We start from the raw sequence: 26,947 nt of genomic DNA on the forward strand, positions 1-26,947 counted from the left end.
ATAATCCAGCAAAGCGTTGACACGGCTCTCTGAAAGGTGGCTGGGAATTCAGGCTGGTGTTGAAAAGTGTGTCGCCCCCCCCACCCGCGCACATGCTTCCTGGGCAGAGTGGGCGGCCCTCTGCATTAACATGTCAATGGGATTCTTAAGCCAGCAAGGCCTGTAGGTCTGCTGTTTTCAGACATGGAGAGTGCCCAAGCCTGTGGCATTTATGGCAGGTGCTGTTGCAAAGGGAGAGGGCTGAGCTGATGTGGTTACTGTGGGAAGCCCAACTTCACTGAAATTCCAGAATGACCCATGGTCATGATGAGCTGATGGGCAAATGACCTGGCATCTGCTCTGCCAGCAGAAACAGAGGACTGTGACAGTGCCGTGAATTAGCTCACCAATGCTGGGAGCAATGGCAGGGGGCTAGGGGTGTGGCTGAGCCGGGGAACCTGGCCACCACACTTGTGAATGCCACCTTTGCCTCACAAAGCACCATTATATTAATGGAACAGGTGTTGCCTGTCTCTCTAGGCTGCATTATCTACCCTGAGCACTTCCAGGAGATAGTGTACCATCTGCTACACCTGCTACTGCCAGGCAGTCCTCCATGGCACAATGTCTACCTACTTTGGTGGTAGGTCTGCCCAGCTGCAGCAAAGGTAATGCGTTCCATAACCTAGTGGATCGTGGCATTTCAGAAATGCTTTAGGCAGCCAGAGGCAGGGGATGGGCTGCTGCCAGTAACATCTCTGGAGTTGTTTGAAAGGAAGCCAGCGGTGAGAATAGCTGATGTGTGATGATTCTCACACACAGCCGTGGCATAGCTCCTCTTTACTGGCCGCTCTCACTCCCCCTTCAGCTCACTAGAATTTCTCGCTGGCTTCAGAGGCTAACCCATGCCTCTGAGGTCAAAGAAGATCATGTGAGGCTCCAAGCCTGGTGGGGGGGCCTGGAGCACCTCTGCTTCCATTTCCCCGGGTGCCTCATGAGGAGGTCGGTTACTGTGCTGTAACCCCTTCCCTTGTGCTGTTGTCTGTCACTCCTCACATGTGTGCTGGCTCAGCAGTCCTGTAAACCCAGCCTCACATGCACTGTTCCCTCTAAGTTGTGTGTGGCACGCACATGCGCACACAGATCCTAAACACCGTGCGCACAAAAATTTGCACAGAAGAAATTTTTTGCGCACACGGCCTGTCAAAAATTAGAGGGAACATTGCTCTCGTGCACAGCACGTAGTTACCTCGGTGCTATTTTGCTGTTTAAGAACCTGCCCCTTAATCTGCTTCTGCCATGACTAGCTTGAGCACCTAGAGTTGCTCTTGTGACAGTGCTAATTCTCTGGCCAGGCCCCATTGGAGGGGTCGGGGCCCACCAGGCACATGGAACTTGGAGACAATGAAATAGCAGTTCTGGGAATCCCTTCATTTCCCCCCTTTCACTCAAGTCACTGGCTGGGCACCCAAAGGGGTAGTTATAACTGTCTGAGCTGTGGGTAGGAAGTCCCTTGCACTGTGCACGCTGAACAGGCTGCCACTCACAGCCACAGCTGACAAAAATGGAGGGTTTAATTACATCAGTGTAAAATCTGTCCTACAGAACCATGCCAAGCGCATTCTCCTGCGCCCCTCAGGGAGGTAGCTTCGGTGAGAGCCTTATTACAGAACTGGGAAAAGAGACCGAGCCAGATTTTCTACCTCCTCCTGCAGGGTCTCGGCGCAGGGACTGCAGCAGGTAGGTGGAAAGGCCCAGCTGTATTATTCCATGTCTCTCTGCAACAGGAGTTAGGCTTGTCTACACTACACAGCTTTTAGTGACACGGCTGTGTCGCTAAAAGTCAGGCAGTGTAAACGCTGTTTGTTGGCACTTTTGCCGACTAAATACTTCTACCCCTTTGTGAGCGGGGTTTGCGTTGTCAACAGGAGAGTGCTCCTGCCGACAACGAGCCGTTTAAACTGCCACTTGCCGTGGCAAAACTTTTGTCGTTCGAGGAGGCTTTTTAAAGCACCTGTGAACGACAAAACTTTTGTCGTTCAACTGGCAGTGTGGACAAAGCCTTAGAGCACTGGATAAAAAGCCTTTTCTAATGTTCTAACCACAACTGGTTTAAATTCTCCACCAATCTTGTAGTTATGTTAAAAGGGCGGGGAAAGGATGGTGCAGTTGTATGTTCCAAGGAGCATCCAATCATGGCAAGAGCTGTTGCTTTTGTGTAACACTTAGATTGGGATACTTGGTCTAGGCTGGGTGAGCTGGTCCACTGATGGGTCAAATGTCAATTGGCTCCCTTCTATTTGGTCACGATCAAATATTCCTGCAAGAATGTGCTGATGTAGGTGGCAGCCTACCTCTGTGATTCCAGCGTGGTGCCGTTATTTCATTTTTTTTAGAACTTCATTTAATTGTGTTGCACTTTTTGTGTTAAAATACCTCAGTTCAGTAACTTGTTTTTGTAATTGGGCCTTGGGGTGACCATAAAGTCTTTTTTTGTTTTGTTACTGTTCTAAAAAATTAGGGCTTTAAAGTAGTAGCCATTTTTGACATTATTTGACCAATCAATTGATCTATGACTTTTGGGCCAGTCAAACAATGAACCCTAACTCCACCCTTGCCCATGCTGTTGTAGATTCGGTGTTTCTCAGCAGTGTGCAAACAAAGCCTTTTTATTTTCAAAGCTGTTCAGAACATACAGAACAGTTCAACACTGGTCATTCTCTTCTGGCTATTCACTATTTTCTTCTATGCAAACCTGAATGAGGGAGGAGGGAACAATGTCAGAGGTCTTTGTTGTCTGCCAGCTGCTGATCAAAGGTTCTAGTCCTGGGGTTGAGTTTCAGAATCTGTTTCATGTCATGCTCTGGATGCATGACATAGAACCAGGCCATGTTTGCCAATTCCTGAGTGCTGGGGAGCTGAGGTTCTCGTACTGAGCTCATGCCTGCAAAAAGAACAGGGGAAGAAGCTTTCACTGGCCAGAACAAGGGCTGCTGGGTCATTTTACATGTGGCTTTTACACCATACAGGGGAGCTGAGTAAGGCTTCTATTAAGCCAGGATCTGCTAGGAGTTCAACCAGGAATATTTCCAACAGGGGCGGTGGTCCTCTCTAAGCACGAGAGATCACTTCCTTCTCCATAAGGAAGTTTGAATAACACTGAATGCAGCCACCTCTGGGGTAGAATGCAGCAGCTATTGAACAGCACATGGCAACGCCGCAGGACTGAAGTTAGAAGAATATTGTATCCAACTGAAACTGCAGAGGGACCTTTAAGGAGGCAGAATTACCCAAGCTGGAATTAGGTAATTAGGCCAGGACAGCCAATGATCATACTGTTGTGGGAAGTGCTTTCATAGCTAGAAGCAGTCAGGACTTCATATTAGGCCTCACCTGAGCCGATTGCTGCGGAGCTTTAGAAACACAAGCTTGTGAAGCTGTAATAACTGGTGATGCAGATCCTTGCAGCATGTCCTATAATAGTCTGAGGAAAGAGCCTCCAAGGCCTGATCTACGCTACTAAGTTAGGTCGACATGAGCCACGTTAGGTTGAGTTAATAATGTATGTGTCTACACTACCGAGTCCCTTCCACCGACCTAAAGGGCCTGTAAAGTCGACTTCTGTACTCCACCTCCGCGAGAGGCATCGCACTTGATTTGACATCTGCAGGTCAACATGGGGATAGTGTGAACACTGCGTTGTGTAATTTGAATGAATTGGCCTCCAGGAGGTGTCCCACAGTGCTCTGCTGTGACCTCTCTGGAGAGCACTTTCAATTCCACTGCACGTCAGCCAGGTATACAGGAAGCCCCGGGAACTTTTGAATTTTCATTTCCTGTTTGATCAGCATGGAGAGCTCACCAGCACAGCTGGTCATGGAGACTCAAGGCTGCTAACGCGCGCCAGCATGGAGCACACAGGAGGTGGTAGTGGGTCTGATTGCTGTGTGGCGAGAAAAGTCTGTGCAGGCAGAGCTCCAATCCATCAAAAGAAATGCTGACAACTATGCCAAAATAGTACAGGGAATGGGTGATGATCTACACCAGAGACATGCAGCAGTGCTGCATGGAAATAAAGGAGCTTCGGCAAGCGTACCAGAAGACAAAGGGAGGTGAAGTTGTTATGGTTCTGAGCCACAGACATGCCACTTCTATGAGAAGATGCATGCGATTCTCAGTAGCAAACCCCCCCCCCACCACCACCACCACTACCCCAAAACGCTCCCTGGATACCTCCCAGGAGTCCCGGGCGATCTTGAGCAACAACGAGAAGGATATTGTTGATGAGGAGGAGAAGAATGTGAGGCAGGCAAGCAGAGGATCCATTCTCCCCGACAGCCAAGAACTTCTTTAACCCTGGAGCCCAACCCCTCACAGGACCAGTTGGCGGCAGAGCATGATGCTGGGGAAGGCACCTCTGGTGAGCGCACTTTTCCTATGAAACTGTAGGGGTTACATGCTATTATTTTTAATGTTGAATCTGAACAAAAAAGCAGGTGTAGTGGGTATCGGTGGCTACTCCAGCTACGCAGAGGGTGCTCTCCGAAAAAGACTGTTTATGTGCACGGGAATGGCCCGGGAATCCTCCATGGAGATCTCTCAGAAGCTCTCCTGGAGGCACTCTGCAATCCCTTGCAGAAGGTTTCTGGGAAGGGCTGCCTTATTCCGTCCACCACGGTCGGAGTCTTTCCCGCGCCACTCCAGTATTAACTGTTCTGGCATCACTGCGGCACATAGCATTACGGCATAAGGGTCGGGACTGTACCCAGACACTTGCAGCGTCTGCTCCCTTTCCGCCTCTGTTACTCTCAAGAGAGCGATATTGCATAGGGTCACCTAGGGGAAATGGGGGAAGTTTTCAATGCTAGCCCTTAAACCACAAGCAATTCAACAAGTAATCTGCCCTTGTTTGGTGAATTCTGGGTCACATGACCACAGTTTCCCAAGCGTGCCCTGGTTGTGGTTGGAAGGGATCACCGTGTATTGCAGACAGCATTTAAAAACGGGGGAGAGGGCGCTTCCTGTTTGTCTCCCTTCCCTCCCAACCCAGTGCTGCTTTTGTAACAATCCAACTATTTGTGGGGCTTTACAGTGATGCCTGTCCTCAAGCACCATCCGGGTTGCTAGGGGAAAGGGGGCTTTTCTGAGGTTGGAACCACTCATGGGTGGTGAGTTCTATGGGCCCGTGGTGCCTGTATCCAGGTCTGAGGCCGGGTCTCTCCCTTGGCCCCACCTTCCACCCCCGGGCGCACCCCCCTCCCGCGTCCCCAGGGCCATTTAAAACAGCCTGGGGCCCCTACTCACCCCTGGCAGCGCAGCGGAGCTGAGCGGCTTCCTGCCTGCTCACTCCACGTGACTGCCGGCCCCTCTCTGCAGCCCCTGGGCAGGGTGGGTCTGTGTGCCGCCCCAAGTGCCCCTGCGGCCAATGGGAAACTGCAGGGGCAGTGCCTGGGGGCAGCAGCGTGTGGAGACCCCTGGCCTGCCCTGCCCTGCCTAGGAGTCCCATGTAAGCACTGCACCCCCCTCCCCTCCCAGAGCCTGCACCCCCTCCCTTCCCCAAGCTCCTTCCCAGAACCTGCACCCCCTCCCCCAGCCCAGATCCTACACCCAAACTCAGTCCCAGAGCCTGCACCCCAACCCTCTTCCCACACACCCCCTCCTGCACCCAAACTCCCTCCCAGAGCCTGCACCCCCTACCCCCTCCTACACTCCCACCCCTTGCCCCAGCCCAGAACCTACACCCAAACTCCCTCCCAGAGCCTGCACCCCTACCTCCAGCCCAGAGCCTGCACCCCCAACCCACTCCTGCACCCCCAGCCCCTGTTACAGCTCAGAGCCCGCACCCAGCACCCAAACTCCCTCCCAGAGCCCAACCTCTGACCCATCCTGCACCCCAATCCCTTGCCTCAGCCCAGGGCCTGCACCCCAGACCTCCTCCCCCCACCCAAACTCCCACCCAGAGCCTTAGGCAGGTGGGGGGGTGGAGTTTTTTGGGGGGTGGGTTCTGAGCACCACCAAAATTTCTATAAACCTGCCACCCCTGGAACCACTGACCCCAAGGATGTCTTCACAAAAGCTGCAGCACAAGACCTCTTGCCCATGCAGGGAAGTGCATTGAGGGGGTGTTTCTTTTATAAAAAGAATTAATCTTGCACCAAAAACAATGTATGCACTGTCAATGCTACCCTTGTGTTTTGTATTCTTTGCAGCTGAAACCTTGTCCATTAGCACATCCTCCACACTGGGACAGAGACTTCCCCAGATTAGAAGGCAGATAAAGAAGACTTGGGGGGACATGTTCAATGAGTTAATACTTGCCTCTGAGAGTGAGAAGATGGAGCTCAGCACATGGAGGATTGCACTGTCCAACAGCCTGCACAAGGATAGTGAGGACAGGAGAGCATGCAGGGAACATGAGTGTGACATGCAGGATGAGATGGTGTGGATTATGAGGGAGCAAACAGACATGCTGAGGCTCAAGAAAGGCAGCTGGATGCGAGAATCCCTCTGCAGCCTATGCTGAACCTGCTGCCATCATCGCCCAGTTCTACATCCTCCTCCCCCAAATGTCCAAGGATGCGGGGGAGAGGGGGAAAGTCCAGTGTCCCTTGCACTCAACTCCAGGGGAGGGTACAAGGACCAGAAGGCGCCCATTCCCACACCTGTTATTGTAGTGCAATTGTAAACAATCTTTCCTTGTTTCTTTCCCTGCCCCACCCCCAGTGTTATCTTACTTTTCTTTGTTGTCTCTGTGTGTTGTGAGCATAATAAAACTTAATGGATTGAGGAGAAAAAGCTCTTTATTCATTCAGCACACTGTAGTTAGTGAGAGGTGGAGTTTACAGGGGAGAAAATTCAATGAAGGGGACAGCTTGGTAAGGAACAACACACATAAGTGTAATATTACTGTGGGTCATTGCCTGGCAGCCAATTTTGAGCAGCCAGACACCAGGGCAATAAGAGAACATTGAGGGGTTCTGCATCTCCGTGAGGCTTTGAAAAATAGTTTCAGCAATCTGCCTCAACCTCCTACCCCACCGGAAACTTTTCTCCCTTTGTTTCACATATATTATGGTGCACATAGCAGGCAGCAACAACAATAGGAATATTGCTTTCACTGAGGTCTAACCTAATAAGCAAACAACGCCAGCGGCCTTTTAAATATCCAAAGACACATTCCACCACAATTCTGCACTTGCTCAGCCTATGGTTGAACTGGTACTTACCGCTGTCCAGGCTGCTTGTGTATGGCTTCATGAGCCATGGGAGCAAGGGGTAGGCTGGGTCTCCCAGGATCACAATTGGCATTTCAACATCACCAATGGTTATTTTGCAGTGTGGAAAGAAAATCTCTGCTTGCAACTTTCTGAACAGACCAGAGTTCCTAAAGATGCACACATCATGCCCCTTCCCAACCATCCCATGCTGATGTCGGTGAAGCGTCCCCTGTAATCCACCAGCACCTGCAACACCATTGAGAAGTACCGCTTTTGGTTTATGTACTCTTTGGCAAGGTTGTCTGGTGCCACGATAGGGATATGTGTTCCGTCTATAGCCCCACCGCAGTTAGGGAACTCCATCCTGGGAAAAGCAAAACCATCCACTATGTCCTGCATATTGCCCAGAGTCACTGCCCTTCTTAGCAGAAGTCTTTGATTGCCTTGGCAACTTGGATCACAGCAGACCCCATGGTAGATTTACCCACTCCAAATTGATGCCCCACTGGCAGTCTGGCATTGCAAGCTTCCACAGCGCTATCGCCACTTGCTTCTCGACTGTCAGAGCAGCTCTCCTTTTAGTACTGCTGCGCGTGACAGGTGGGGAAAGCTCTTCCCACAGCTCCGTGAAAGTTCCATTCGAAAGTTCTACAGTCTCTGCTCGTCATCCCATAGCTGCATAAACAATGTGGTCCTGCCAGTCAGTGCTTGTTCCTCGGGCCCAGAAGCAGCAACCGTCGCCAGCCTCTGCGAATTGCTCCGGTCCATGGCTTCCAGCAGGGCTGCTTGCGTGGCATCACATTGTTCCGTGTGGTGGCTCCTGCTTCGGCTGAATAAATACTGCAGGATAAGGTGCAAGGTGTTTGTAATGCTCACAACATTGTACAGCTGAGTGGGATCCATACTTATCGTGCTATGGCATTTATGCGGGTAACCCAGGCTTAGGAAAAAAGGCATGAAAAAGGCTTGGTTTCTTTGCCGTTGATTTCTGGGAGGGAGTGAGGGAGGTATTTGCATCATGGGAGGCTAATGCCATGTTCCCATAACCACCCGCACCAATGTTTTGGTCCCATGAGGCATTGCAAGCCCAACCCAACGTTCCACTCGGCTCCGTGCACTGTGGGGTAGCTACCCACAGTGCAGCGCTCCATGTGTCGATGCAAGCCTGGCAAGTGAAGATGCGCTCCGCTGACACAATGGTGGGGACACGCAAGATCAACTTGCTTAAATCAGAGGCTCAATGTCGACTTCCATAAAAATCAACCTAAAGATACCTCGAGTCACATGTAACACCCGTTCTAAGGGAATAATCCTTAACCACGACACTGCTTTTCGCCCATTCACCAGTAGGTGGCATCACAGCCAAACAAGTGTTAGTTACAATTTGCCGGGCAGAGGCACCCAGGACAAGATGACAGGCAGCGTGAAATACAAGTGTGATGATATATGCAGTACTCTAGGAAAGGGAGAGGGAGATCCCTCCAGTGGGTGAGGCACATAATTGGGCATTAGGATTCCTGGATTCTAGTCCCGGCTCTGTGGGGCTGCCTGTGCAACCTTGCACAAGTCACGTGCAGATGTTATTCCAAGAGGGGCAGGTTCAGATGCCTGGGGCCTGGTCTTTAGACATGAGCAGCCCCAGCTCCTCTGACCACCTGAGGCATCCAAAATCAGAGTCCATGTCTGAAAATATTAGCTGCAACTCCATGCCTCACTTTCTCCTGTCTGTAAAATGGGGCGTTGGGTACCTGTACCATGCATACGGAGTAATTGCTCCATCTATATGTGAAATGTTTAAGGTAATCCCACACACCCCAGCTTTTTTGGGGCACTAGCTCTTTCCACAGCTAACTTCTAAGCTGCAAACTCTCTGGGGCAGACCCATGTTTTGTACCGCACCAGACGTGTCTCCCACTTCACAGACAGTGAGCGATTAACCCTTCACAGCCCTGCAAGACAGGTAAGCCATCCTCATTGCGGTGCTCAGACCGCTTTCTGACAAGAAACTTGAGAGGCATGATCTGCTGTCTCTGGCCACATGCCACATAGATGGTCAGTCAGACGGACAGACAGACAGCCACCACCCATCCAGGATCAGTCCTGACAGCAAGGAAACACGGGAGCCAAGATCTGCAAGAGTGATTGGTACCCAAACCAACAATCCTTAAAGGAGCCAGATTCTCAGGAAGCCCTGAGCCCATGGCCCTTTAAAGCAGTCTCAAGCATCCCAAATCTCAGTTTCCTTCACAGAAAGGAGAACAAAGTAACAAAGGGAGTTTCTTGGCACCTTTCCTGGTCTTCCTGATGTGCTTAGACAATGTGGCCACATACTCTCCTACAGTGAGCTTGCAGGTGCTGAGCACAATGTCTTTGCCTGCGTATTCCTCCGCAGTGAACCACTGCGTGCCCCAGATGAGCAGCAGCCATCCCGTCCAGGGGAGCCTCTCCTGCTGGTAAAGCTGCACGGGATGGAGATTGTGCAGTAAACCAGATCTGTTCAGAGACTCCTGCCCGCACCTTCCTGATTGTGTTACCCCAGTGGTCTGCAGGGACACCACTGGGGCCCTGAGAACACTGGAAATGGGTGTGCCTCTTTGCACACAGCCAGGGCCAGTGGAGAGAAAGACCCAGGGGAATGAGGGGAAAGGCAGCGAGCCCCATACGCACGGATTGGAGCCATGTTTACAGCAAGGGTTAATGCGTCCTTGTTGTCAGCCAGTGCAGTGTGTGGTGCTCAGACCCTGGCACACAACAGCAGGTTTCTTTGCATCCGCATGGTTCCCAGAGGGGCAGCAGGAGATTTGTCTGACTGGAGTACAAAGCTTGAGGGGGTGGAGGGGAACCAATGCCCCCCGGCATCCCCCAGATTAACCCCCTATGCCCGTCTCTGCTCCAGTCTGCCACAGAGATGGCAGGGGGGCTTCCTACCTTCCTTCCAAGGGGAGAGGAGAGACCATTACTCCCCTACGAGCAAAGCCCAGATCAGCCTAGTGGCTCACTTCCCTTCCCCATCCCCGAGAGATCAGAGGAGAGCCTCTTAGCAAGGCTTGAAGTATCTGAAAAAAGTTAGGGGGTCTCCCATAAACCGAGCTGAAATAAACGGTCATGCACTTTACAGACCCGTTGCCACTTCTGTACATGTGTATGGCATCACCATGGCATTCAGATTTTAGCTCATGAAACTATTTATGCCGATGTGCTGTTATTGTTTTTAAATAAGGCAAAAGGGCTCACCCAAATCAATAACATAAAATATATCCTGTGAGTCTGAAGTTCAGTGAGATTCAATGGGGTTGGGGGTATGTCAGGGAGGGTGTCTCAGAGTACAGGGGACTGTGGACTTCACAGGGATCTGGGGCTGCAGCAAGTTTCAGAGGGTTTTCTCTGGAGCAAATACTGAAGCAAATACCCACCAGCAAACGATACACCACACAACAAAAACACCAACCCAGGAACCAAACCCTGCAACAAACCCCGGTGTCAACTCTGTTCACATATCTATTCAAGGGACACCATCATAGGACCTAACCACATCGGCCACACCTTCAGGGGCTCGTTCACCTGCACATCTACCAATGTGATATATGCCAGCAATGCCCCTCTGCCATGTACATTGGCCAAACCGGACAGTCTCTACGCAAAAGAATAAATGGGCACATCTGACATCAGGAATCATGATTCAAAAACCAGTCGGAGAACACTTCAATCTCCCTGGTCACTCAATAACAGACCTAAAAGTGGCAATTCTTCAACAACAAAACTTCAGAAACAGACTCCAACGTGAAACTGCAGAACTGGAAATAATTTGCAAACTGGACACCATCAGATTAGGCCTGAATAAAGCCTGGCAGTGGTTGGGTCATTATAAAACCTAAACCTAATTTCCCCAATACTAATTTCCCCAATACTAATTTCCCCCTACTGTTACTCACAACTTGTCAACTGTCTGAAATGGGCCACGCTCATTACCACTTCAAAAGTTATTTTTCCCACTTGGTATCCTGCTGTCAAGTGAATTGTCTCATTAGACTAACCTCACACTTGGTAAGGCAATTGACATCTTTTCATGTATTTATACCTGCTCCTGTATTTTCTACTGCATGCATCCGAGGAAGTGGGTTCTAGCCCACAAAAGCTTATGCCCAAATAAATGTGTTAGTCTCTAAGGTGCCACAAGGACTCCTCATTTATTTTTTTGTTGATACAGACTAACACAGCTACCTCTCTGAAATCTGGAGTTTGGGGGTCTGTGGGGCATAAGTATGTGCTTGGGGCCAAAGCCCAGTGCCAGAAGTATCACCAGTGCTTTCCTGTCCCCACTTCTCACCACACCCTCCCAGCTCATAAACCTGTCCTGAGAAGGTGGTGGGTGGCCAGTGGGGGAAGGTCCAGGCCCTCCTGCAGCTCCTCCTGTCCCCTCCTCAGCTTCTGGGCAGCAGCGGGACCAGGGCTCGATCAAGGCTGCTATATCTGCCGCTCCCCGGGCATGGCTGCATTCTGCTCCCCACCAACACACGCACTGTTGTGGCCCCTTGGCAAAGGGCCCCTGGCCACTATAAACACCTCTCACCTAAGACCTGACAAACTCATTACAACCTAATGAGTCTGTGAGCTCATGTAAAGCTCAGTTGGCCAGACTTCTTCTCTTATGCCATCGCCGCATTAATAAGGTAGCCTTCATGAGCAATTAGTCTAAAACCATATTAAAATATCAAGTGCCTTAATTTGCCTTTGAGCCATTTTTAATGTGACTGTAGAAAGTTCCTTTGCTTCTGCTCAGCCCTGATCTCAGCCTACAGCCTTAAGTCTGGAAATTGTCTCAAAGCTTTTTTACCGGCTTGGAAGAAAAAAGATGAAAGAGACTGCATGATGCTGCTCAGGAAAACGAAGAAAGGCCCTCCAGAGATTCAGAAAACTGCAAGCATCAAAGACTTTAACACTGAAAGAAAAAAAAAGGGGATGGCACTTGTTTCCTAGCCTGACAGTCTGCTGTTTTAAACTGTAATCATGAGGGATAACACTGCGTTTTTTCATGAGCATTAAAGGGTCCACTGTAAAGCTAGAAGGACACAAGTGTGTCCTGGCTGCGTAACCCCCGTTTCAGCACTGACTTAGTACCTGTATGTTGCTGTGATGGAGTGTGCTCCACAGGCTGGCCCTGCAGGAGCTGAATTGGGCCAAGTGGGCCCAATCAGCCAATTAGGTGGCAATCTGGGAGGATTAAGCCTCGGTGGAAAATCCTGATTAGGGGAAACTCAAATGTGTGAAACAGGTGGGGCTTGTAGAAAGGCAGGAAATTGGAAGCAGAGGGGCTGCAGCTGCAGTACTCCCTAGCAGGAGGGAATGAAGAGGCTGGTGGACCCAGGGGACTAAGGTGGGCTGGCTCAGGCCCAACACTAAGGAAGAGGTTCAGGGGAAAGGTGGCAAGGTGAAGGAGGGAACTACAGCTTGGTTGCTCTTTAGAGGGTCCCTGAGCTGGAACCCAGCGTGCAGGTGGGTCTGGGTTCCCCTGCCAGCTGCTGAGGGGATGGCCCTAGGGCACTGAAGGGGAGGACTGGCTGAGGTTGTGGGTGAGGAGGGACTTTGATACATGCCCCTTGGAAGGGGAAACCACCCAGTGGCCTGGCTGGAGGGCTGAGTCATGGAGAGGGCACTGCAGTTCCTGAAGCGAGAGTGGGGAACGTGCTGGCTGGAAGGGGCACTGGCCTGGCAGAACAGCCAGGAGGAGGCACCATGCAGCGGTGGGTGGAGCGCCCTGTCCCACAGGAGAGGGGTACCTCACTCTCTGGACAGTTCCAAGGGTTGGGTCACTGTCAGGGGCCTGCTGGTTAGATACTCAACTCCTCCTCCTGCTATGCTAAAGAATAAAGCTGCTTCAAATGAAAGAAGGGGGCAACCATGCGAAGACTGTGGCTACCCCCAGAACACCCAAATAATTCAAACTCCCCCAAGCAAACCACTTAAAGAACAACTATAAACTGGATGTGGGGGTGTGGTTACAGACAAATAGGCAGGAAAAGTATTAAAGGAATAAAAGTTTGGGTGATATTATTAATGTGTCTTAATGACTAAAAGCTATGTTAGCAGACGCTTTTGTTCAGGGACACTGGGGGAGCGTGTGGTCACCTGACCAAGTGTGTCTCTACCCCAATGGTGCTGGGAGGCCAGGGCCCCCACTTTTTAACATGGGTGTAGTTTGGGGGCAGGTGGCAGCATTGCCCCCCTACCTCAAACAGCAAGCTTCCAGCAGGCACAGGCAGGGGCTGCACTTTGTGACAGGGGAGGTGATCCCTGCCTGCTTGAGGCTTGCCCTCCGGCCCCCCAAGCTCTGCCCATGTTAAAAAGTGGGGGGCATAGTTCCTGGCCCCCTGGTTCCTGTGTCCATGTCCCCCCCGCACACTTCTACAAAGGTTCTGATGCTCTGGCCCTCACATCTCGGGTATTTGGCTGCTATACGTGGGGAGGGACGTGTTGCAGGCCTGAGAGGAGACCCTGTTAGAAACACGTTATCGTACAGGGAATTGGCAGGTTTTGATGAAGCAGGTAGAGGAAAGGCCTGCCGCAGATGCAAAGTGCCTTAATGGTGCACGACTGACCCCAAGCAACCGGCGTAACCGTAACACAGGGTGCCCCCGCTGAGCCGTCAGGAGCCTGGTGCAGGCCAGCAGCTTTCTCGGGGGAGCATGGGAGAAGGACTAACCGCCCGCCCCATTTTGGAACAGTGCTGACAGTTGCAAAGAGGCCTGGTCTCCGGATCCAAATCTCTGGATCTGTGGTGGGCTGCTGTAGGTGATGGCAGGGGGTGTGGACTGTTTTCTCTTGGTGCCAGCAAGTTGGTGGCAGGAGGAGTGGGTTGTCCACTGCTGAGGCTTTCCTGCAGGCTGGGGTTACAGACAGGCCAGTCGTGTGCTTGGCAGTGCAGTGCTGGCCAGCTGCAGGGAGAGCCCAGGGAATGCTGGGCCATTCACAGCCCCCCTCCTCCTTTCCCAGGCTCTGCACTGATCAGACACTGCTCCCATCTGCCTGGCTGTCCCCTGCCCTCTGATGGGTTGAAGGAGAAGGGTCACCAAGGTGACTGTGGTGTTGCATCCTCCTCCCCTGCTGCTGGGGAAGTCACCAGTGTAAGGCTCTGCCATGGAGCCCAAGGGGCCCAGAAAGAGTGTCTCTACCCTTGGGGCACTGCCCCTGTGCTCGGGGTGTGGCGGGGGCTACAGCTGTGTATCCCAAGATATAAAATACCAGTATTAACAAACACGTTGCAATCCCTCCCCTTTCCTGTGCTGCTGGGGGCAGGCGCTGTCCTCCACACGAGGCAGAGCGAGGGTGTTGTGCTGCAATGGAATCAGCCAGGCCAGCCGTGGCCTAGGGGATCTAGAAGGGTAAATGGGGTCACTAAAGAGTTGCACAACTGAACGTCTTGGATTTCCCTAACCTGTGATTTGATGGGTGGAAAAAATGTTTCCAAGGAGTGATGGAGATTAACCAGGGCCCTGACTAGCCCTAACTAGCAAAGTGTGCAAAACCGAACCAAAGCAGCCCAGAACACACAGCAGAAGGAGGGAAACCTATTTCAAGATGATGGGGCACATTCTGTCCCCGCAGCATTAGAAAAGGCTGAAGCAGCCCTCTGGGGAATACTTATTGAGTGTTATTGCTGGAGCACCTAAGGGCCCCCTGTGTGCTGCCAACCTGGGTGGGATAGGACAGGCTGGGCTGGGGCCAGAAGCAGGAGAGGATGTGTTGAGGGAGGAGCACAAAGGTCTCTGTTTATTCTGCATTGCAACAGGCAGCCATGTGAGGCTGGTCTAAATCTGAGCAGATCCTGAGATTGCTTCAATTTATACTGCTCCCCCCTTTGAGCAGCCCAGTATTAGGGTGCTGTGAAAGCCACCCCCTCTGTTTCCCCTCTCCTAGGTGTGCTGTCTGCGCCCTCTCTTGAGAGGTGCAGTACAGAATTTGGACTGAAGCCTTGGTTACCGAGCAATTCACCCAAGAGCTGGAGTTGTGTCATATGCTTTTATACGTTCATCCCGGAGCCATCATTAAAGTCCATACATTGTTACCATATGTTTTCCAATTAATTTCCCCTTTGTTGTGTCTGCCATGACTCACTCTCTTCAGAGCGGCAGTCTGTGTGAATCTAGCCCGCTGGTGGGGAAGCGTGGTCTTTCAAATGCCCTAAAATTATCCTCTTTGCCACCTGGTCGTCTAGCTAAGCCATATGCAATAGGCTCAAGACACTTAACCCTTCAGGTTCTGGATTGATGAAGTGTGTGTCAGTTCCCTTTGCTGCCAGAATTAGTTCTGTAGCTCCCAGAGCAAACTGTCCTTTCTAGAGCTCAAGGTCTCTTGTACCTTCTCTTATTATTCTTGTATGTTCAGCATAATGGACATAGATCCTTATGTCCACATGTTCTAGTCTATAGGGTGTATTGGGACTACAAGCATGACCATGGCATTTAATGACCACTGCAGATGGTGGTGATCATGGTATCATGGAAGCCAGGGACCTGTGCCCCAGCTTTTGAAAAGCAATGTGGGGGCAACAGCGAGGATACGAGCAGAACACAGACTGGGTTCCCCACTGCCCCAAGAATTCAATCTCTGGCAATATCTTGACTGCACGTGGAAGATTGCTCCCCCTCCTGACGCTTGACTGCACGTGGAAGATTGCTCCCCCTCCTTTCGCATGGGAGATATTGTGGGTTGCTCAGAGCAGTGACCGTGTGAATCTGGCCTCAGTGCCTCCTTTAGAAACTCTCTTGTGTTCTTTCAGCATGACAGGGGAGGGCTGGTGCATTTGAACCACTTGAAAAACATACACTGGCAGATTTACAAAAAGAAAAGGAGGACTTGTGGCACCTTAGAGACTAACAAATTTATTTGAGCATAAGCTTTCGTGAGCTACAGCTCGCTTCATCGGATGGCAGATTTCGGTATCTTTCTGCCTCTCCTTTTATAGTAAGTGACACACTGAGCACTCCTGCCCCAGAGACATGTGGTTTCCTGCATCCTGTGTGCAGTCTGTTTTGGGGGCCTGTGAGCTCATGAGGCAGTCCGCGTATGTCATCGGCACTACAAAGAAAAGACAAGGAAGCCATTTTCGGTGGTGAATAATAATAATAATAATGATGATGAATATGCTGTATGCCCAGCTAGCACTTTCCATCCAAGGCTCTTCAATCACTTAATTAACACTGAGTTCAGCTTCACAACTGTTCTGGGAGGTAATTTGGAATGAAGGATAAGGAAACTGAGGCACACCGAAGTTTATTGATTTTAAGCTCACAAGGAGCTGTTCTGATCATCGAGTCTGACCTCCTGATGGCGCAGGCCAATGTTATTTCTGTACAAAGCCCATCACTTCTCTTTGAGCCATGGCATAGCTGTTAACACAGTACCCACCCTCAGTTTAGAGAGATTGCAGCAGGGATCTGTTTCCCCAGCCTTTCCCACTGCCCCTTCCCAGCTTGCAGTTGGGCTCATAGTACCAGGTGGCCATGGTGCAAGGTGAGGGTGGTGGTTGGGCCCCATCCGGGGACTGCCCAGGGAGCAAGGCCAGTGGGAGCTGGGCATGGAGCAGATGCTTTGGGGTGGGCATCAACATGGAGTTGGATGGGTCGCTCCGCTTGTGGTGAAAGGCCTGGCAGTGCTGGTAGCGTCACCAGGAACAGTCCCAAACCCCACGGCCACCATCTTACTCATGCCAGGGGGTGGTGGTGGTGGGGGGAAGCTTCTGGGGAGGGGGCAGGAGCATGTCCCTGGCAGCTGGCTGGAAGCTGCTTCCTGCTCTTTGGGGCCCCTGGGGAGAGGGCAGAAACACTTCCCTGCCCCTCTCTGAGCAGTCCCACCAGCATCATGCCTCACTGCCTGAAAGGGACTGAGAGAGGTCCCAAAATCTGCTGCCCAAAATCAGCTTGCTTCTGCCTAGAGCAGCCTCTGACCACATCCCTAAGTAAGCCGCTCCAGTAGTTAATTACTCTCATAGTTAAACAAAATAGCCTTATTTCTAGCTTGTCTAGTTTCAGCGTCCAGCTACTGGATCTTGTTCTGTGCCTTTGAGCTGTCTGCTAGAAACCTCTTCCCCACCGAGGTACCTGTACATTGTGATCGCATCAACTCGGAACCTTCTCTTGGGATAACTACATGGATTGAGCTTCTTTAGTCTTTACTGGAAGGCTGGCTAGACCTCAGATCGTTCTGGTAGCTCTCTTCTGAACCCTTTTCAGTTTTTAAACATTCTTTTTGATGGGTGGGCACCCAAACTGGACCCAGCATTCCAGTGATGGCCATATTTGAGCCACCACAAGTCCTGCATCTTGTCAAGGGGTTAGACTAGATGACCACTGTGGTCCCTTCTAAGCCTATAGTTCTAGATACAAAGGTAATACTACTTCCCTACTGCCACTTCATATTCTCCTGCTTATACATCCAAGGCTTGCTTCTGTCCTTGTAGCTACAGCATCACGTTGGGAGCTCCTATTCAGCTGGTTATCTACCAGGACCTCTAAGTGCTTCTCCAAGTAATTCCTTTCCAGGATACACTTAAGTGCGACCTGCATTCTTTGTTCCTAGCTGTGACCTTGCATTTGGCTGCGTGAAAACATGTTCAAGTGAGCCCACTTTGCCATACTAAATACACCTACAAATCAATAATTCAAATATATTAACTAAGATAAATGAATAATTCTGGCTTCCTGCTGCATCTAGGTGAAGGTGGACCTAGGAGAGAGGGGCACAGTAGTGAAGTGCCCATTAAACACCCGTGGGAGTGGAGACTAGGTCTACATGATAGGAATGGTATCATAGAACCGTGTTTATTTTCTGCGTGTGACATCGTCAGTTGCAGCCTAAGAAGGATATTGAAAAATGACGCAAACGCCATTTTCTTTGGATCTTAGCATCATGGTAACAGGGCAGTGTTAGAAACTTTTAAGGGCCATGAGACTCGCTGAGAAAGAGCAGAGTTTAACCCCTTAGAAATCAGCCATGTAGCAACATCACAGAGCTAGATTTTCCTAGTCAGGTGTATTGCGTATACCACACCCTAGTGGTCAGAGCGGGGATTGATAGTCAGAACCCTAAGTTTTTATTCTTCGCTCCACCACACAAAACTTGATGTGTAAACTTAGGCAAATCGCTTAATCTCTCTGTGCCTCAATTGCTCATCAATAAAATGGCACCATAAGTCTTATTTACATCACAGGAGTGGCGCGAGGCTTCATTAGGTCCTGTTTGCAGAGCTCTTTGAGATCCTCTGATGAAAGGCATCAGTGAAGGGCAAAAAATCATTAGCAGGTTTGGGAGTGCCCAGTGGAGAAACTTTTAGTTTGGGGATAAAAGTCTCTTCCGAGTCCCTTGGACCTGCTCAGAAAAAGAACACAAACCACACTGGCCTTTTGTCACTGAGTTTTTGATAAACATCTGCAGATGGATGCATTGTGTGTAACGAGCCCCCAGATCTGATAGGCCAGGCTGTGCAAGCTGCTCTGAGCAAGCAGCAACAATGCAGCTCACCCCAGCGAGCCTCTGAGAATTAAACTGAGCTGATCTGGAGAGCAAGGGGAAGGGAAACCCAGGTGGTGCTAGTGGAGGGGCTGGCCTGGAGAACAGCATCAGCATAACTTTGCATTTAGTCTCTGGGCATCCTTTTGGTGATGATTGTTGTCTCTCTTTGCCTGGTCCACACTACAGAGTTAGATGTGGCCTGCCTTCCGTCAACTTACCTAACTCTGTAAGCGTCTACGCTTCCACTGACGTAACTCGCCCACCACACTGACTTAACTTCACCTCTGCGAGAGGTATAGCGCTGAGGTTGATGTAGTTACGTCAACACACTGTCAGTGTAGACGCTGCGTTACTTACATCAACAGTTGCTGCCTTTCAGACACCATCCCACAGTGCCCCACACTGACAGTTCAATCGGCACAAGCGCTCCTGCTGAGCACAGTGCGGACATGCAAAAGCAATTTAATGACTGGCGTCTGTGAGTTGACGTAACTTAGGTCGACTTGATTTTGTAGTGTAGACTTGCCCTTTGACTCTGCATCCTTCTCAGGAGTCGTCTACTGCCCATGTGGAGGGGAAAAGACATAGACCCTTGTTTGATATATCTGATCACATGCATGTGAAATACAAATAATACATATTAAACTATTATCCAGCTCTAACAGCATTTTACAATACAGCTGAAGAGCTGTATCACTCAAACCAGCCAGATTTAGATTGTAAGGACTCCAGGGTAGGGACCGCGTCTTCATACCTATTAAACACCTATCTAGATGTTAGCACTTTACAAGTAATAAGTAATAGTAACACTCAGAATAGGTTAATTAAATACTTTCTAAAATGACTGAGGTCAGTTCCTCTCTGAGCTCCCATGGGGTCTAGCGTACTTTGTCCAGCCCTCAAGGTCTTTAAGGCACAATCTAATTTCAGAGCTATTGGAGAGCAAGAAAACTCTATGTCCAGGGCTGGATTTACAGAGTTGGAAAAGCAAAGAGCTAAAGTAGAAATGAAGGACAAGGCCTTAGAAGTGTTTGGCCCTACCGGTACCAATTGTACTGCTCAGTAGCAGCAGTTCCTTCATGGAAGGAAAGGCTCATATTTCAGAAGGAAAGTTTGAGAAAAGAATCTGGGTTTTTACATTCCTTTATTTGATACAGTGGAGGAAGCTCAGGAAGAAATATGAGTAGTTTTCTGGCATGGTTAAAAGAATGAAACCCAGCTGACTAGCTGGAGTAGGATCTACTTTAACATCATCTCGCTGCTGCTGGATGCTATGGAATGAGACATATCTTAGAAGTCAAGCAGAAATTAGGGCTGTTGATTATTTGCAGTTAATTTACGCGATTAACTCAGAAAAATTTATCGAGATTAATCACAGTTTTAATCTCACTGTTAAACAATAGAATACCAATTGAAATTTATTAACTATTTTTGGATGTTTTTATACGTTTTCAAATATATTGATTTAAATTACATCACAGAATACAAAGTATACAGTGCTCACTTTATATTATTATTTTTGATTACAAATATTTGCTCTGTAAAAATGATAAACAAAAGAAATAGTATTTTTCAATTCACCTTATACAAGTACCATAATGCAATCTCTTGATCATGAAAGTGCAATTTACAAATGTAGATTTTTGTTGTTACACAACTGCACTCAAAAATCCCCAGTGTAAAACTTTAGAGCCTACAAGTCCACCCAGGCCTACTTCTTTTTCAGCCACTTGCTAAGACAAACAAGTGTGTTTACATTTACTGGAGATACTGCTACCAGCTTCTTATTCACGTCACCTGAAAGTGAGAACAGGCGTTCTCATGGCACTTTTGTAGCCGGCATTACAAGGTATTTACATGAGTGTAAATTGTAAAGAACTGAAAAGGAATGGAGGGCAGGGTGCCTGCTGGGCACTGGAGGCCATGAGGGAATGCTGTGTGGTGGCACCTGTCCACACTGTAGTCTCAGTGTTTCTAGCCCATTTGAAAGCAGGGAGTACCAGAACTAAGCTTGTTCTCAGGAGATTTCCAGGCCACTTTTCAGGCTCAGATGTGGGTGAGCACCAGATCAACCTCTCAGCATTTGGGTTCTCCTCTAAATCTAAACTGTGATCCTACTGAGGTTGCCTAAAATAAAGTGAGATCTTTTTAACAGATGTTGGCAAAAAAGTTTGTAACAAAATCCAATGTCTGGAAGTGAACTTGGCCCAAGTTTCAATCAGAACTGAAAATAAGGAATCCCTGGGTACCAAAGCCCCTGTCCTTTGCGTGATTCTGCTCCACACCAAACTGACATGACTGGGGCTCGAGTGCAACCTTTGCAGGGGCTGTTGCTTCATTGCAGGCTGTCTCCTGAAAGGTAATAAATTCACCCATTATTTATGAGGAGGGCTCTATCTGCAGCGGACTGGGCAGGGCAAGATGCTGGTAATTTTGATTAGCGGGTAGCTTGGATCTGCAGAGCACAAGGAAGAGTTCTAACGGCCTTAAAATCCAGGATTATTTATACTCAAAATGGTGCAAGATCCTTGATGCCAGTCTAAAACAAAACCACATACATGATGTAATTAGACACTGTATAGAAAATAATGACAGACTTGTTCTTTGTTAAAAAAGTAACTTTATCTCCCCAGAATATAGGGCCTGTTGGGTTATTGTCAGATTTTGTAACAGAAACTGAGAGTTATACAGTGGATACTGCTTCATTACGGCAACGGCTAAATTCAAACTCATCCCAAGAAGCAGACGTCGAACAGGATGTGCTATTTTCATTTGCTTTCACCTTATTCGCTTGTTTACACTGCTTCCTTCTGAGCCCTCCTGCTAGAGAAACTTGCAGTGTGTTTGTTTCATTAATTTTGTTACAGTGGAATGAGACTGAGCAATTGGAAAGAAAACAGGTGTAGTAGCAAACTGCATCATTTCACTGCAGGTAACCATCTCACAGAACATTGCACTGTTTAAACAAAATGTACGGACACTGCGGCCATATCTCTGCATCTGAATTCATTCAAATGGAGCATTTGTGACCTTTAATGATAGTGTTTAAAGTTGCTCAGGAAAAATGGTGTGGAACTCCTTGGTTATTATTTCTCCTTAACTCTTGATCAAATTTGCTCCATTTTCATATAAAAAGATTGTCCAAAGTGCCAGCCCTGCACAGTTATCCTGAGATCTGCAAGTTAAACTTCTTTCTAAAGCAAAGAAAATAAACTGGACCTGACTACAAAAGGCTGATCAAAACCATTTATCTGAAAGAGCAGAGAGAAAAGATAACAGCTTGCAACCTACTCCTCCAGCCAACTTCGAGCGACCACCACGGTGCTGTGACCAGGAAGATCAGAACCACTGATGGTACAGTCTCTGAATCCTAGATTTGTGAGGACAGTATATGTTGATGAGCATCTCTGAAACTGGTTCAATGGCAAATGGATAATGCTGGAGTAACACTCATCATAGCCAGGAAAGTGACTGTGAGAAAATCACACTTTGTTTCCGATCCTTTCTGGTCTCTGTGTCTTAAAGACATAATTGTTTAATTTTCTGATAAAAAATACTGTATGGGTTTACTTCTGTAGCTACCACAGAGCCAACATACTCGCAGAAGAGTGGACTGGATTCCATTTGGTTTCCTGAGATTTCCACTCCATTTTAAGCTAAGTTCTGAGACCTTGTTGGTGACGACGTATGCAGCAGAAAGAACACAGTTTGACTTTCAGATTCGAGCGTGAGCTGCCAAGTGCTGTTGCTCAGTGAAGGAACATTTGCTCTGGTTTGAAAACTGTTCAGATTGAATATGGACATTTGTGAGGGAGAATATGCTGTGATGAGAGGACATGCAGCAGAGCATCACATGCAGCAGAGCATCACCACCACTTTGCTCATGGAGAAGGATGCAGGGGGCGGCTGTCTCTGAGTTGGAAAAGGACTCGTGTGGCTATATACTGATTCTGGGCCACAAGTTTTCTCAGTAGACGCTGGCATGCATTTGCATATACTGCAGTCTGGCAGCTTTTGAAATTGACAGGAAGGAAGACCAAGTAAGACCCACAGCACAGGAAGAGGTGAGGAGCAAAACTGAAAGAAAGCTACTCAGCTGGAACTGCAAGAGCGAGGTGAGGAAGGGAGACTAGTTATAGTGCATGGTGGAGGGTGAACTTTGCTTCTGCATCACTTCAGCCTAAGAAGATTCCTGCTTTCTGTATAGTCTTCTGAGTCCTCTGAAAAATTCTCTTGAGGCCCCTCAGGTGGGAGGAAGCTCCCTCAAGCCTCTTGCATTTTCCTTTGTGAACTTGGACGTCTCGGCAAAGGAGTTCCAGCTGCCTAGAGCAAATGGTCTCAAAATCCTTGGGCTTGGCTTAAAAAGAACCTCAGAGCTGATGGACAAGCTTGGGTATTGAGGTGGCTGTTGGACTTGAGGGAGGCTGCAGCAAACTGAGGTAAGTTTTGAAGGCATCCCTAGGATAATTTTTCTTCTTGTGGATGGGGCTAACAGAAAGAGGGGAAAGCTTTGGCACTATGCTAGGGATAGGAGAAGTGCCGCGGGCTCCAGGCATTGTTACCCTGGTGGTCAGTATGGACTGTCATGGAAAACCTGGCATGGGATAATTGTTTTGCCCTGAGCTAATCTGCCCGGGCATGGGATGAACATAACGGTCGAGGAGAGACAAGCTGACATGAGTTAGCATAAGGAAGTCCATCTGGTGTGCAAGAACGGCTCAGGTTTGAGATCTGTACAGGCATAAAAGAGTTGCTCTGGCTGGACTAGAATGGATGGAGCTGCCTTGGAATGTTACAGCCCCACTGACCTTTGAATTTTGTTTAACTTCGTAGATTTCAGTGTCGGTAATACAGTCAGTAACTGAACAGAGAGGGAAAAGTCTGAGAGAGCACTGACTCTTCTGGACAGGCTCTGAACAGCCCCAAGTGTCACTCAGCCCTTTTTGTGCTGCATCATGTCTGTGTAGAGAGCATAGGGGTGTGTTAAAGATGGAGAGGCAACCTGAAGTCTGAATGTCTTTGCTTGCATGGCTTTATGTGAGCTTCCTGCCCCTACATTTTCAAAATCACCACTAAGTTTCTAAGATTTAGCCATACAGGTCCCATATGATAAAGACCTTTTAAACATTTCATCCTGACTGTCTTATCAGTTAGGTGAAACCCAAATAAAAAGGAAGGAAACCAAGCTCTACACCAGTATGTGCTGCAGAGCGTGTGTACCATCTATGGTACAAAACTCAAGCCAAGTCACAAGATGACTGCCCCTGAATGAGGCGCTCTCACCACCAAAAAGAGAGCAGCAGAGTTTGGAACCCTTCTGTGGTTTGACATATTCACGCCTTATTGGCTGCAGGTGGAGTTCCTTTAAACAAACAAACAAACAAAAAAGTCCAAAATTCTTTCCTGCAGCCCCAGAGATAATGAAATCTTTAAAACAGAAATAATCCTGTCATGTGCTTTGATAGGGGCCTTCATCCTGAAGGATCCCAAAACACTTTACAACCCATAGGACTCATGTCAAGAACTGCAGAGAACACTAGAGAGGAACATGGCAAGTATTTAACAGGTCCCAACAATGCAGCACAGCAGTTGAGGATGTGAAGTCAGTGCTGAACCCCGTTAAAACTACACGGGGAATTGAGGTATAAAGTTACTCGTGCTGGAATTTATCTAGGACATCCGGGTCTATCCCACTCTTACTGAGAGCGTCGTAGGATCTTTAATAATTACAAGTGACCACCGCTTCCGTGTACGATGGGGGTGAGAGGGCATTGGTTCGTTAGTGACACCTACTGAAACGCCAACCCTCCTTGTTGCAACACCTTGGTATTCCAGTGTCCTGAGCAAGAACTAACCAGTTCTAAACCTGCTTCCCTTGTGGGAACCAACTGAGCTCCCAGCACAAGGACAAGTGTATATCTCCTAAGAAGCTGCCTGACAAATTTCCTTCTTGAGAAGTTGAATTGGCCTGCTGAGCTTCAACTGCTGTGGCTTCAAACAGGTTCTTGCTAATTTAAATGCCTGAAAAGGAGCTGCCGACAGGCCATTACCATGAGCAGCCTGGCTGGGTGCCATGACAGTTCAGTACTAATAAGCCCCAAATCATTTCCAGGGTGGCAGACAACTGTGATGTGGCTAACAGACAATGATGACTCTAGTATGCATGCAGAACATTCAGCAGGGTTTACCTCCAACTAACCTGCTGGAGAGAAATGCAGACTGCACAAGACGGAAAGTAGATTTGCCACTAAATTAAATGCATTTTGCAGAGCTTTGTCCTTGGGGCAGCAGCAGCTAACTCAGTAAATATATAATTTGATCTCTGAAGATTACCTGTGCTGTAAATGCAGCAGCTGGTACTTTTCTCTGTGAGGTTTGCCTTTTTTTCTGTCTGGAATGATCCATAAACTAGATCCTGATTTCGCTGAGTAGGTTTGTTGTTTGGATGAACAATTTTCAGCCTACGGGTTGTTCGTGAACTGTTCTCTTCCGGTATTTATTACTCACAACTGGTCACCTCAATCAGATGGTGAGGTTTCTGCTCACTGACTGGATGACTGAAATGGGAGTAGCAATCAATGCACTTTGAAGCACATGTTCTGGATGAATAATCATCCCTGTAAAGTTTTGTGAAACTTGGAATCACGAACATTTTCCCCAGTGCCCCGCTAGTGTCTGAATCCTCATGAATGAGGATAATATGAATGTACAAATAGCAGCAGAGCTCCTCCCATACAGGTGTATAGCTGTATTTCCATTGTTCAGCCAGCTCTACGTACTGCTTTGTAGAGTATTCAGAGATGGAGGGTGTACAAAAGGGGCCATAGGAAACAATAGGCTCCCCTGTTCATTAATGGAAACAAATGTGTGGTAATGTTTGCTGAAAGGGGACTGTTCCGCCTCTGAGGGACTGGCTTCTCCCCATACGGAGTGGTTCTGTGCCTTTCCCCTCTGAGATTCACCCACAACACTGTGGTCCTTCCCGGCTCCCCTACTCCTGCCTCTCTCTTCTTCCCCATCCCTACAGCCTTCTCCTTTCAAGCTTGGTTTCTCTCCCTGCTGAATTGGGTCTGTAGCAAGGCTCACACTGGGTCCCTCTGGTTTTGGCCCCGTTGCCCTCTCCAAGCAGTCAGGAATGCCTCAGCTTGATGCAACACCAGTGTTCTTTATTTACAGTTGTTTTCCTGCTGCCACTTTTCACCTATGTACAGGTTTTTGCAGCCAACTTTCCCAAGTGCAGGCCTGGCCAGCAACAGACCAGAAGGCTCCCGGCTCCCACCTCCCCCTGTGCCTGGCCTTTCTTTTCCTCCCTTCCTCCTTTCTCTCTGGCTTCCTCCCAGCCTTTATAGCCCTGGCTGGTGCTGCCGGTTACCAGGCAGACACAGGTCTATCCAGCCAGCCCCAATTCATTTCCCTTGATGGGGGCTGGAGTGGCAGGGGCTGAGTAAGCGCTTCTCACTCAGCACCCAGTCACAGGGTCCCTTCCTTTTGGGGACGTTGCCCATTCTGCTCCCACCAGGTCTGTTTCAGTGCCTACGATCAGCACTCCTCTCCCTGCTTCTGGGAAACTGTCGCTCGGGCTGATCTAGGACTGGATCTGCAGTGTGGGGCAGCAAAACTCCCATACTGCAGTATGGCCTTGCTCCTGGCGGGAGGGCAGGATGTCTTAAGGGTGGATTGTCCCAGAAACTGAGGACCCTTGTAAGGGCTCCAAGGGACACACTGGCACCAGACCCGCCGACAGCAATTCTGGGCCCCAGGGCAGAGCAGTCACTGGGCCCCCTACGATGCAGTCCACCTGACATTTGGCTGGTGCTGCTGGCTGCGCTGCTGGCATGTTCCCTCTAATTTTTTCCATCCATGTGAGCAATAAATTTTGTTATGTGCACCGAGGTATGTGTGGATGTGCACCACCAGTAGAAACAAAACATCTAGATATAATATATATATTTTTAAAAAGTTACCATAGGGATAATTACTCCAGCCAGGACAGGTTACGCATTTTAGAACTCACCACTCAAATAATTAAATTTAAGTTTAAGGGAAATAAAAATTATAAAATGCATAGACCAGTCAAAACACTAAAATAACACATTTTGCAAGAATAAAATTACAGAGAATATATGTGCATTGCAGGAAGTACCAAGAAGTAACAACAATAATAATACACGTATGTGTTGGGAGGTGAGTGTGAAAGAGACTGTGTGTGTGTGAGAACAGAGGCAGGACAGTGTATGTGTGTG

At 48.8% G+C, this 26,947-nt stretch overlaps 1 protein-coding gene across 2 annotated transcripts in view; it reads left to right on the top strand.

Annotated features, from left to right (window-relative positions):
* Positions 1-22,355: 22,355 nt before the first annotated feature.
* Positions 22,356-26,947, top strand: part of NLRC3 (NLR family CARD domain containing 3) — a 73,614-nt gene continuing 69,022 nt past the window's right edge. For both annotated transcript variants that reach the window (XM_073362807.2, XM_073362805.2), the window contains exon 1: positions 22,356-23,143. The gene's annotated coding sequence lies outside the window, so the exon portion shown is untranslated. The remainder of the gene's footprint in view (positions 23,144-26,947) is intronic.

This window comes from Lepidochelys kempii, chromosome 10 (genome assembly GCF_965140285.1).
Source record: "Lepidochelys kempii isolate rLepKem1 chromosome 10, rLepKem1.hap1, whole genome shotgun sequence".
NCBI classification, from domain to species: Eukaryota; Metazoa; Chordata; order Testudines; family Cheloniidae; genus Lepidochelys; species Lepidochelys kempii.